We start from the raw sequence: 14608 nt of genomic DNA, 5'->3' as shown, positions 1-14608 counted from the left end.
TTTCTCAATTAGAAGCTCCATAATTTTTTCTCCTAAAAACGGTGTCTCTGATATTTGCATGCTCTAATCAATTAACACGAGAGCGCTACATTCGTTTTAGATTTTATTATACCTACGATTGGAAACGGATTCTTCTAAAAAACACAATGATCTTTATACCTCGCGACTATATTTTATTCACTTGAAAATGTCACGACATTTTATCGTACTTAGGTTTATGCTGCATGGCTATTATTGCCTGAGGGCCTGCTTACTTTTAACAACTAAAAGTCTGATTTAAACAGCGTGTGGTTGGGCATTCAAAGCATTCAAACAAAAGCGTTTGACTGAGCATTAGTAGGGTAGTTTTGTAACTTCAACAGTTCAACGGTAAAAGTATGGGGCTATTAAAAAAATTCGGAACAAAGATCTTAATAACATCAACAATCGAAACTTCTCACTTGTAAATCAGGCCTTTTGTTGCTTTATAAAAAGTTCTAATTGCTTATTTTCAATTGGCTTAAAACTATTTTCTTAATTATTACTATTCTGATTGAGTCGAAACCAATCTCAAAATCAAAGGTTTACTCAAAGAATCACGAAGTTTCTCCTGTCGCAATCAGCAATTCTTTCTTTCAAATTCTTTTCTCCAAATTGGTTACTATCTGTACATATAAAATTCAAAATCCTGACCGACTGACTGACTGATTTATATTTCAACACAGCCTAAGCCGCTGGTCCTAGAGACATTGGAGGGTGTGTTCTTTGTAGTGTGTACGTTAAGAAAGGATTTTAGGAAATTCTACCACTAAGTGGGTTAAATGAGGGTTTGAAATTTATGTAGTCCATGCGGACGAAGTCGCAAGCATAAGCTAGTCGTATCTATGAAAGTCGTAACGCTGTCGTTAACTTTAAAAGTATTATGATAGTGAAGTAACAGTACATCATCCAGCTCGAGTAGCGGATACATTGCATTAATATCTAGATATTAGCATTATGTATAAGTCCATTAGCATATAAGTCTTTATCGAGAATGCGTATACTGATGGATACTTCGAAGAGAGAGAAAGCTTCATGACAATAATATTATTATACAATGCAATACTGTATCTAAATATATAAAACGAAAAGGTGACTGACTGACTGACTGACTGACTGACTGACTGATCTATCAACGCACAGCTCAAACTACTGGACGGATCGGGCTGAAATTTGGCATGCAGATAGCTATCATGACATAGGCATCCGCTAAGAAGGGATTTTTGAAAATTCAATCCCTAAGGGGGTGAAATAGGGGTTTGAAATTTGTGTAGTCCACGCGGACGAAGTCGCGAGCATAAGCTAGTCATTAATATGCTTGATAGTGTTTCTTTAGCGTAACCATTGGAGTTTGATTACCATCATCGTCATTATCAACCGATAGACGCCCACTGCTGGACATAGGTCTCTTGTAGGGACTTCCACAATCCACACTTCACGGTCTTGTAGACCGTCTGACTTGGAACAGCGTTGAAAGACCCCGCACTAGGTGGACCGATGACATCAAACGAGTCGCAGGGAGCCGCTGGATTGAGGCGGTAGACGAGACCGTGTGGAAGTCCCTACAAGAGACCCAGCAGTGGGCGTCAATCGGTTGATAATGATTAAATTAAATTAAATTATTTATTCAACTAAGTAAATGTTGCACAGTACAAAAACTCCTTAAATCTAGAGCACTAGCACAGAAAAGGTAGGTTCTTACTCAAATTATATATGTGACATATTGCAAGTTCTTACTCAAATTATATATGTGATATATTGCAAGTTCTTACTCAAATTATATATGTGATATATTGCAAGTTCTTACTCAAATTATATAATATGTAACATATTGCAAGTTCTTACTCTAATTATATATGTGATATATTGCAAGTTCTTACTCAAATTATATATGTGACATATTGCAAGTTCTTACTCAATAATTTTTCGGACATGGTCCGCAGTGGACTTCTAAAGGTTGATAATGATTTTCGAATGTCAATCGTTACAAACGCATTTTCTATGCTTTGTCGTTCACTGCGCTAGGCGGTTTCCCTAGCGTGCGGGTTTGAACCTACTTACCCGCTCTACCTTATAATTTGTTGTTCGACGTAAACACTAATGCGTTGTTGTTTACTCGGTGTAGCTAATTTGTTCCGGAATTTAAGAATATGGTAATTATTGTTAGTGTTTTAAGTTGTACTAGATTTTTATGGTTCCGTGCCCGAAGGGTGTCAAAGGGACTCTATTACTACCTATGCCTCTGCTGTCCGTCCGTCTGTCCATCAGTCTGACCGTCCGTCAGCAGCACCGAGGAGAAGCAGGCTATACTTATCTCATACCGCTGTTACCGCTATAACAATTTAATTATCAGCCAAAACAACATTTTGGCAAAGTTCAATGAGGCCAAAATATTAACAAAAATAGATATAATATTATATGTAAATAAATCTTTAAATGTCTCTAATATCTACTTTGTTCTGATAATAAACACCTGTCTGTATGTTTACTGTAATTGTACCTATATCAAATATTTGAAAAGAGCAACCGCCGAGTTTCTTGCTGGTTCTTCTCGGCAGGAAAGGCATTCCGAACCAGTGATAGATGCATCCGACTATTCGTAAGCACTTGTAAAAGTTTATACGAATAAAAAAGATTTTCAAAAAAGATGTCATATCATATTCATTTATTTTTATGACTACAATCTCGTATGATGATAAGAAATGATGCAATCTCAGATTGAACGCGCTTATATATGAAAGAGTAGCTACTAGACATAGCTATAGCCTACAACAAACGTGTAGATATAATAATATAATTAAACCGGCCAAGTGCGAGTCAGGCTCGCGCAATGAGGGTTCCGTACTACAGTCGTATTTTTTCGACATTTTGCACGATAATTCAAAAACTATGATGCATAAAAATAAATAAAAATCTGTTTTAGAATGTACAGGTGAAGACCTTACATATAATACCCCACTTGATATAGTCACTCACTTGGAAAGTTGAAAATACTAATTATTATTAGTTCATGACCACAATTTAATTTTTTTTGTGTGATCTAACCCTAAATTCGCGGTTTTGCAGATTTTTCCCCACTTGTCAGCTATAAGATCTACCTACCTGCCAAATTTCATGATTCTAGGTCAACGGTAAGTACCCTGTAGGTTTCTTGACAGACAGACAGACAGACAGACAGACAGACAACAAAGTGATCCTATAGGGGTTCTGTTTTTCCTTTTCAGGTACGGAACCCTAAAAATACTTCAATAGCTTCCGACAGCAGCGGTCTACCGGAACACGACTTAAGGCTCTTTACACACTACATCCGATCCGAATTCGAGGATTCTCGATTACGAAATAGCTTAGTACAGTACCCGGTTGAAAGTAATGTACATCGCCTTATAATGGCCTTTGAATGACATTTCAGCTTTTGAGACCGACAAAACGTCATATGGGTATGAGTGACAGAGCCAACGCTCTACAGATCTACTATCTCCTTCTAAAGGTCGATTTACATTACTTTCTGCCGCGTACTCTACTTACTAATATTTGCGCACAAGATCTGAATTTCATTTTCATAAGCCGAAGACATTTCCAATTCGGAGTTCACGGAACGAATTAAAAAGATATTACTCGCTTTGAATAAGAGCTTTCTCTGCGAATTATCTGTACTTTCCTCATCTTTCCCATTGCTGAGGGTCCCATCCTATATTTTAAGTTTTCTCTAGCTTGAATCAAAACTAAAAACTGTCATACGATCTAACAGTTCAACCGGTTTCCAAATGTTTTCCAGTGTCATACATCACCAAATTAAATTAACCTTATAACCTACAAATTCGTATGCACAGACGGCCAAACTGTTTATATATGTAAATACAAATTGGCTACTTTGAACTGATATATATTATAATACCCCATAAATTTTGAAGCCACCCTCAATTTTTAAGTGAAATACAAGTGATCTCGTTTCATCATTTTAGTTATCACTAGCTTATTCCACTACTACACACACAAATTACTACACAAATTTCAAACGCCTATTTTACCCCCTTAGGGGTTGAATTTTCTGAAATCCCTTCTTAGCGGATGTCTACGTCATAATAGCTATGTCAAATTTCAGCCCGATCCGTCCAGTGGTTTGAGTTATGCGTTGATAGATCAGTCAGTCAGTCACCTTTTTCATCTAAATACATAAAAGGAAAAGGTGACTGACTGACTGACTGACTCATCTATCAACGCACAGCTCAAACTACTCAACGGATCGGGCTAAAATTTTGCATGCTGATAGCTATTATGATGTAGGCACCCGCTAAGAGAGGATTTTTGAAAATTCAACCCCTAAGGGGCTTAAAAGTCTAAATATATAAAAGGAAAAGGTGACTGACTGACTGATCTATCAACGCACAGCTCAAACCACTGGCTATCATAATAGCTATCTGCATGCCAAATTTCAGCCCGATACGTCCAGTGGTTTGAGCTGTGCGTTGATAGATCAGGCAATCAGTCAGTCAGTCAGTCAGTCAGTCAGCTTTTCCTTTTATATATAACAACGAAATTAATACAAAATAACAATGTAAATACGACCCACTTCAGTTTTAATTATCTACCTAATTAATGAAAACATAGGAACCATCTTTTTTAGCTACATCAGGAACCAGACAAGCATTTACGAAACACATTAGGCTGATACCTATTTCGTTCACAAATATAAATAAGGCACGTAAAGCGCGAGTCGGATTCGCACGCAAAGGTTCCGTACCATCGTACAAGATCAACCAATCATTTATTTTGCTCGAATATGGTACATGTATATTTTACATGGGGTTTTAAAAATTAGGTAAATATAATACTATGTAGGGTAATTGAACCAATAGATGAACGATTTAGCGAATTAAATTTGTTATAATTTTTCACAACTCTAAAAATATACGTACTCAATGTTTTACGTTAAATCATCAGGTGGATATGTAGGTATAGTTCTTGCAATTCATGAAGGCGAGTGGACTTTGCTTGTGGTTACGTCGGAAACACGGGCATTGCGTAAGTGTGCGTGCATGTCGGACCAATCAGTCGCAAACGCACACATTCAGTGTACCTTACTTATACCGATACGACTTAAACACAAGCATGAACCATTTGCCTTCGTGAACTGCAAGAACTGTATCTAATAATTATGTATTGATTTGTTAGTACCTAGTCCCTACGTATTTTTAATTTGTATGGCGGCCATTTTTAAATTCGCCATATAATATGGTTAGAGGAGGCTAGGGTTAGGGTGCCGTTGGCTCGCTTTGGGTACGGAACCCTGATAAGGCAAGTAAAGTATAACTGAATAGTTAAACGGATCAGCTGGTTCGCTGCTATTGTATCGTATGCATAAAATAACGATAACTTGTAAAAAAAGAAACTCGAACGAGTCAGGCGATGTTTCTTGCTCGATCATGTAATGCTGCGTCCAGACTCTACGAATATGTTATCTATAATCAATAAATATCTATCTAGGTTCTAGGAAAAATCTCAATGTAAAAGTTGCTTTTCTTGTACGAAATAGAAAAAGTTAGGCACTTAAAGCACGCGTCAGAAAATAATGTACCTTTAGAAGGAGATAGCGGATTTGATTGTCGTTGAGAGCGACAAAACGTCATTTAGTTATGAGTGACAGAGACAACGCTCTACAAAGCCCAAATGTCATTCTAAAGGGCGATGTACATTATTTTCTGCCGTGTACTGTAGATTGCATTTTGAAAAATAAATAGGTACATCACAAGAAAGACGTAATCATTTTTTAGATAATGCTCCAAAATGAATTGTTGCGAATAAAATAACTTCATTATTTTAAAAATGTCGCAGTTTTGCGTTAAAAACACATTCCTGAAGAATCACGTTTTTGTAGACTGCCATTTTTTCTTTGCGATCGTCAATATGACACTTTTAGTCCATCCATACGAAGATCGGACGAGAGGTCGCTGCATTAAAAAAATTGTGATACTTGAAACTGAATATTATAATTATTGAATAATAATAATTAATCAACCCATAAACTAACTTGCCTACTATCTTGCAAGATAGTAGGCAAGCTTGCTTGATCTATTCTTGCAAGATTTTTATAATTCTACCCAAATTATTGTTGTTTTGTAATGTTTGACAACCCACCCACTATCTGGCTGCAGCTTAAAATATTTTTTTACACTGAGGTTTCCAACCATACTATTAATTAAATGATTATAATCAAGAATACAATGTTATAAATTCCTAAATAGGTAACACATAATAAACAATTTATTGTAAACTAGAGGGTGCCCGCGACTTCGTCCGCGTAGATTTAGGTTTTTAAAATCCCGTGGGACTTCTTTGATTTTCCGGGATAAAAACCGGCCAAGTGCGAGTCAGGCTCGCGCAATGAGGGTTCCGTACTACAGTCGTATTTTTTCGTCATTTTGCACGATAATTCAAAAACTATGATGCATAAAAATAAATAAAAATATGTTTTAGAATGTACAGGTGAAGACCTTTCATATGATACCCCACTTGATATACTAATTATTGAAAATACTAATTATTAGTTCATGACCACAATTTAATTTTTTTGTGTGATCTAACCCTAAATTCACGGTTTTCAGATTGTTCCCCCAAATATCAGCTATAAGACCCACCTACCTGCCAAATTTTATGATTCTAGGTCAACGGGAAGTACCCTGTAGGTTTCTTAACAGACAGACAGACAGACAGACAGACAGACAGACAACAAAGTGATCCTATAAGGGTTCCGTTTTTCCTTTTGAGGTACGGAACCCTAAAAAGTAGCCTATGTCCATCCCCGGGATGCAAGCTATCGCTGTACCAAATTTCGTCAAAATCGGTTGAACGGAGGGGCCGTGAAAGGCTATCAGACAAACAGACAGACGGACAGACAGACACACTTTCACATTTATAATATTAGTATGGAGGATATGGCACGGCTTTGCCGGTAGAGTGGTAACTAGCCACGGCCGAAGCCTCCCACCAGACCAGACCAGAAATTATAAAATTCCTGTCAGGAATCGAACCCGGGACCTCCTACTAATAAGACCACAGCGCTAAGGAGGTCGTCATAAATGTGATCTGTTGGGTTGATCATGATGATGATGATGATCTTGACTATGAATTTCCGTGTGGAATTCTAAAGGTTCTAACATTGACTTATATATTACTTCGTATGGACAGAGGGTTATTGAACAAACAAAATGGCACCGACTCATTGGTGCTTATGCACCAATGCAACCTCAATGACGTCTGGATTTCAAACGGGTCGTTCATCAGATCTAAGAGGTGGCGCTTATTTATTTGGTTTCTAAACCGTGAAAATTTTTGTTCGCTTCACCATATCTTGTCGTTTATATCGATGGGTTCTAAAGATTGCAGATGTATCTACTGATGTGATGATGAAAACAAGTATGAAGTCGGGAATAAAAACTAGTCTTAGCAGTTATTAATGTTCTACAGACTCATTAGTGACGAGTTCATTACATCTGTGGGTGGAGATGTGCATCAATATTGCATTAGTATTTGCCACAAAAACCTTCGGTACGACCACTTTCTTATCTACCTAGAGCGGGGGCACACGATGCGTTGCGGCGGCGGGTGCGGCGCCGGAGCGGTGTCGTTGCGTCGTCTTACGTGTGGTCTTACATAGAAATATTAAAAAAAAAAAAAAAAAAAAAAAAAAAGAAACGAGGCGGGGAGGGGTGAATGCGTTGCGACGTCGGAGCGGCACCGCTCAGTGGCCCTACCGCGGTTGTTTGACAGCTACAATGTCACGATCGCAATCATCTCTGATTGGTTAATGCTCGCTCACTATTGGCCACAATGCATTGTTGCAACAAGAATCGCACAAATTCAGCCAATCAGAACAATTGAGATTGTAATAATGATTGATGCAGGTTTTAGACAATCGCCCTATTGTTTATGCGTGACAAGGACTGTCCAACGCTGCTACGGCGCCACTGCGACATATTAACGTTGCGGCGCCGCACCGCTCGTGTGCCCGCTGATACGGTGAAATCTTTGCGGTGCGGCGCCGCAACGTATCGTGTGCCCCCAGTCTAACCTGGTATCAATTGGGTATCACAGAACGGGACAACTTTCTTTAGACTAGAAATTAAACTAGAAAGGAAATGTGTAATCTATTTGTCATTAGTAAGAGCAACCAAAACATTATGTATAATGTATATATACCTTAGTATATATATATATATATATATATATATATATATATATATATATATATATATATATATATTTTTTCTATATATTATACTAGAATAATTTTATTAATGATGTTTGCGACTACGTCCATGTGGATTTAGGTGTTTGAAAATCTTGTGGAAATTGTGTTTAAAAACAAACAAGGTCAACCCTGGGGATATTAACTTAGACCATTTTAGATTTAGACCATCGATACATCGATCATTTCGATCAACCAGACAAATAGAGTACGCGGCAGAAAATAATGTACATCGGCATTTAGAATGACATTTCGGCATTGTAGAACGTTGTCTCTGTCACTCATACCTATATAACGTTTTGTCTGTCTCAACGACAGAGACAATGCTGTACAAATCCGCTATCGATGTACAATTTAGAGTTGCCTATCGATAGCTAGGGCAAAACCGATAGTAACTGCAACCTATCGATAGTGTCGTGGCGTCACAATACTATCGATAGTATCGATAGCGCAAAACAACTCAAAGGAGACTCGTCCTTAGTATTGTACAGATAAATGATGATGTATGTAAGTAGATCAAAAAAATCAATAAAATTAGAATTTGTGAAAGTTGATTAGCTGATGACATCTATGTATAAAATCTGAAATTCAAATGCGCAGACATTTAGATATTCTAATGTGTGTCAGGTAGGTACCTACTTAGTTTTTATCGTTATTCTAAATATTGGCTCTAACTAATGAAAGTAGAATCTACCAAAAAAAATCTCATAAGTCTCCTTGGTTTAGTTCGCATTGGTTTACAAATTGTGAAAAACCAAATTAAATTTGCCAGACCTGTGTCTTGGGCCTTAAATTGTGACTTTTAGCGGTAGCGCACCGTCGCCGCACTGCATGCGCCTAAAAAGTTGTGAAATGCGCCTAAATCGGGGGCATCTCAAGTAATGTTGTAGGGTTTCAGGTTTATGAATACTATCCACTGATATGACAGCAAAAATATGTCTGAAATGAACGTAATTTTATTGTTTAGGACTTGACTGAGCCACATTTGTTAAAAGTGTACAAGCACTGAATCTTTCACAATGGTTGAAAATGTCAGAATGTGTGAGAGAGAAGGAAACTTCGGTATTTACAGTGCCTTAAGGTGACGCAGGACGCTCGACCGAAATTGGCAGCGCACGTGGGTAATGTTTGCTTTTCACTTGACATTGTATGAGAAAGTTGAGAGGCACGATGATTTTCACTGAAATCAAGCGCGCGCGTAAAGTTATTTCAACTAATGAATAAATAAACAACGTCTAATGATAAATTGTTTTAGAATTTTCATATCCCTAATCTTATTTATTTACGCCCAAAGTTGTCATTAATTTAGTGTTAAAATAGGAATCTTTTGAGCCTCGTAACTTTTAAATCAATATTTTTTCAATATTTTATATATCAATAAACCTAGATAATGACGAGATAAATCGATATAATTCTTAAGTTAGTGCCGTACATTGTACAATATCGAATATTGTTGTATTTTACCTCCTACGTTTGTATGGAGAAAGCACCGAACTGAGCTACCTTAAGTCCTGGAATTCGTTGTAACTTGTAAGCCCTAAAGTATCGCCTTTCATACACGCGAGTCACGCCACTGAACGATCACGATGTTCAACCGAGCTGAACAAGTCAAATGTCAACTCCTATTACATCGATGTCAATGTAACACATCGTGGAATGCGAACGTTCAATATCTTACCTGTACCCGTAGTACAATATTTTACGTCTCACCAAACCAAACCAAATTCGAGAGTCGAAATACTTCCGCGTTACAGTAAAAATGGACCTAAACAGCCTTGAATTGAAGTCAAATATTCAATGCCACTGATTTTAATTTCGCAATGTTTCCGCTTGGAGCGCTGGCTGTAGAAGTGTAGACAAACTTGAACTTTAACACAAGGCTTTTAAGATCCAGTTTACTGTAACGCGGAAGTATTTGGCCTCTCGAATTTGGTTTGGTTTGGTGAGACGTAAAATCTTGTACTACAGGTACTGAACAATATAGGTACGTATATGGTATGGACTAACAGCCTGCCAGGCCCAGACCTTCGTTAATTTATAAAAGCTAAAATTTTCTCTGCGAATTGTACCCAACACTAGGAGGAACGATCAGCGACTGTGAAATTTGGATCATGGTGGCTTTGGGAGATAACAGGTAACAAAGGTGTAAGAAATCTTGTCTAATCAGCATACCCATAAAAGCTGAAAGTTTTTTTTTTTTTTTTTAAAGTATATTAGCCATGTTAAATGACTAATATTCCCCTTTCCTCTCCAGCTAAGCGTCAGGCTTGTGCTACGAGTAGGTACGACAATAGTGCAACAGGCGGGGTTTGAACCGTCGACCTTTCGGTTTTCAGTCCACTCCATTACCGGTTGAGCTATTGAGGCTTTAAAGTTTATCTGCGTATTATCCCCAACACAGGGAGGAACGATCAGTGACTATGAAATTTGGATCATGATGCCTTTGGGAGGTACAACAGGTAACAAAGGTGTAAGAAATCTTGTCTAAACGGTAGCCATGGTATAAATGTGAAAGTGTGTTTGTTTGTTGGTTTGTCCTTCAATCACGTCGTAACAGAGCAACGGATCGACGTGATTTTTTGCGTGGGTATAGTTAAAGACCTGGAGAGTGACATAGGCAATTTTTTGTCCCGGGAAATCTAAGAATTCCCACGGAATTTTTAAAAATATAAATCCACGCGTACGAAGTCGCGGGCATCAGCTAGTTTTTGTTATATTTTCTTCCTGAATAGTATTAGACAACACGTCATGAACTGCCAGACACGTCGTGTCGTGGCAAACCCCTGCCAGACGCCCTGAAAGTTTAAAAGTTTATCCCTTAGGGGTTCCATTTTCAAAAATCCTTTCTTAGTGGATGTCTACGTCATAATAGGCTATCTGCATGCTTGAGCCCGATCCGTTCAGTAGTTTGAGCTGTGCGTTAATAGATCAGTCAGTCATTCTGTCAGTCATCTTTTGTTTTCATATAAGTACCTATTTAGAAGAAGGACTACTAAGTGTTTCTTAGCTAGGCACGTTTGGGATTCTACCACCGCGTTCTGAAAGAAATTTCTACTGAGAAAAGCCGGCAAGAAACTCAGCAGCTATTCTTCAAGCCGGTGTATAAATGTCCGCTATTTCTATCAGCGTGCACCGACACGTACGGAATCTACCCGTATTGTGTTAAATGGCGATTTGGTACGGTCAGTGAGAACGGGAAACGCTGTACATTTGGAATTACATCACGATATATACCCGTTAAATTGATATCATGAGAAAAGTCCGGCCGCCACGTCTAGGCATTTGTCTGGTTGATACATCGATGGTCTAAATGGTCTAAATATCCAGTTTTGTTGTTATGTTTTAAACATGTATATCTCAAAAGGAAAAATGGAACCCTTTTTCCATTATTTAAGAAAAGAAAAGACGTTTATTTATACAAATTGTGCCACACACCACAACTTAAAGCTAAGACCTGAGAGCCATTGAGACAATAAGATCACTTTGTTGTCTGTCTGTCTGTCTATCTATCAATCAATCTATCAAGAAACCAGGAAAAATGGAACCCTTATACTTAGGATCACTTTGTTGTCTGTCTGTCTGTCGATCTATCAAGAAACCTATAGGGTACCTGGGTACTTGACTATGACTTAGAATCATGAAATTTGGCAGGTAGGTAGGTCTTATAGGAAATATAAGGGAAAAATCTGAAAACCGTTAATTTATGGTTACATCACACAAAAAATTAATTTAACTGTGGTCATGAACAAATAATAAGTATTTTCAATTTTCAAAATTAGATAACTATACCAAGTGGGGTATTATAATAAGAAAGGGCTTTACCTAATACATTCTAAAACAGATTTATATTTGTTTTTTATGCATAATAGTTTTTAATTTATCGTGCAAAATGTCGAAAAACATACGACTGTACTACGGGACCCTCGGTGTGCAAGTCTGACTCGCACTTGGCCGGTTTACAAATTCAACGCACCTAGGTACCTTCTGAACTAGGTATACCTATAAGGATGGAGGGTCATTGCCAAGATTTGGAATATAATTCATCAGGATTCAGGACAGAATATTGAAGTCAATAATTTAAGTAAGTATACCTACAGATACATCTATTCTAGATTCTAGATCTATTTTCGTCCGATTTCAATAAAAGGCTGAAAAAATACAAAATCACTGTTGGTAATTGCTTCTTTTGAGCGAGGGAGTTAACAAATCCAATTTACATAATTATTGTAAATCTACTAAATTGCGTGCCATTTAATAGGTACGCAATTAAAAATATTTCGTTCTAAAAAAAAGTTATTCCACATAGCTCCGAAAAGTTAGAGGTGCGTGCCCGATCGAACCCCCGACCCCCGATTAGAAGACGGGCGTCCTAATCACTAGGCTATCACAGCTTCAGAATTCAGTAGTATTCTAAATTTAAAAGTTACATTCCATTTACAGTCCAATGTTTTTTAATCGGTACTTTTATTATTTTTCGTAGGCAAGAGCAGTTAGGTATGTATCGATAAAAATAACTGGATAGGCCGCTGATAGAAAAAATAGGTAGGAAACTAGGTCTATAAATTATTACTAGTTTTACGACTGTCTGGCTAATTTATTAATTATTATTTATTACTAGCTAATGCTCGCGACTTCGTCCGCGTGGACTTCACAAATTTCAAACCCCTTGAACCAAACCAATTGAATTTTCAAAAAAACTTTCTTAGCGGATGCCTATGTCATAATACCTATATGCATGCCAAATTTCAGCCCGATCCGATTTTAGTGTTGTTAGATCAGTCAGTCGGTCACTCACTCAGTCAGTCAGTCAGTCAGTCACCTTTTCGTTTTATATATTTAGATTATAGGTCATTACACCTTGGAAGGTATTGAATATTAATCCTACTAATATTATAAATGTGAAAGTGTAGTGGATGTTTCTATGTTTGAATGTTTGGATGTTTGGATGTTGGATGTTTGGATGTTTGTTACTCAATCACGCAAAAACGGCTGAACGGATTTGGATGAAATTTGGAATGGACATAGATTATACCCTGGATTAACACATAGGCTACTTTTTTATACCGAAAAATCCCGAGTTCCCGAGGGATTTTGAAAACGTAAATCCACGCGGACGAAGTCGCGGGCACCAGCAAGTTAATTATAAAGAGGTCAAATACCTCTGAGACTGAGGGATTAGCGTGTAACATGTACTTAATTCGGAAACCGCGCAAATGCGGGAACTAATGAACACTTGCTATCAACTTACGTCTAGTCTAGACGTTAGAATACCTACCTTTATCACTAAACTTAACTTGAAAAGCTTAAGTTTTATGACTTCATGTAGGCCTCTGCCACAGAGACGAGAAATGATCAAATCATTTCATCATCATCATCATGATCAACCCATCACCGGCTCACTACAGAGCGCGGGTCTCCTCTCAGAGTGAGAATGTTTTGGCCATAGTCTACCACGCTGGCCATGTGCGGATTCATCGTCATGATCAACGAACCGCCGCCGCCGGCTCACTACCGAACATGGATCTTGTCTCAGAATGACATAATAAATTTCGTCAATAAATCATACAACAAACAAAACTTAAATAAGTACAAGTATTATAAAAAATTACGTATTTACGTAATTTTGCAATTTTGCAATTCATTTTGCTCGGAAGCCGGCATCAAGAAAGTAGTTTAATTATTATGCATTCACCTCCAATCTGTTCGCATTCCTTTCCGAGTTGCACCTTGCAATTATCGGAACACCATTTCACTTGAAATATCGATATTTTTAACAATCGATAAAACTAACAATTAACAGCACTGCACTAAAAATCACACCGAACCGAATTCCTCGATTCAAAAGTTTATTTTACATTTCTGATGAAATCACTCGTATTTTTGTCAATTAATATTTCACAAATATTTCTTTTAAATATCGAACTAATTGCCTTATGTTTATATTTTCTCAAGTGATCGATCTTTTTTTATCGTTTGTTTTTGTTTTCGCGGGAAGATAAAGAAATGGTACAAAAGCGCGCGCTCGAAAGGAAACTGTCTATTGAACTGAATGATAGATTCTCGGCGCACGCGCATGGGCGGTTTAATGGTTATCGTACACTACCTCATGACCGCGACTTTGTCCGCGTGGGCTAGTCAAATTTCAAACCCCTATTTGATCCCCGAACTACCGAACCAAATTAACCGACGCGTTGGGGTCCTAAGGTGCTGAAATGGCGACCTCCCATCGGAAAGCGCAGCGTTGTAAGACTCCCCACTAGATGGACGGACATTATCAGATGAGTCGCAGGGAGCCGCTGGATTCAGGTGACGCAAGACGGTGGCGTGTCCCGTGCGGAGTTGCTG

At 37.8% G+C, this 14608-nt stretch overlaps 1 protein-coding gene across 1 annotated transcript in view; it reads right to left on the bottom strand.

The window, feature by feature from the left end:
- The window catches only part of mwh (multiple wing hairs), a 121518-nt gene extending 107229 nt beyond the window's left edge, over nt 1-14289 (bottom strand). Inside the window, exon 1 of the mRNA XM_034974496.2 lies at nt 13956-14289. The gene's annotated coding sequence lies outside the window, so the exon portion shown is untranslated. The remainder of the gene's footprint in view (nt 1-13955) is intronic.
- Nucleotides 14290-14608: the final 319 nt, after the last annotated feature.

Source organism: Maniola hyperantus, chromosome 13, assembly GCF_902806685.2.
Source record: "Maniola hyperantus chromosome 13, iAphHyp1.2, whole genome shotgun sequence".
Classification (NCBI taxonomy): Eukaryota; Metazoa; Arthropoda; class Insecta; order Lepidoptera; family Nymphalidae; genus Maniola; species Maniola hyperantus.
Note: the sequence above shows the minus strand (reverse complement) of the source record. Positions and strands in the feature narration are given on the sequence as shown.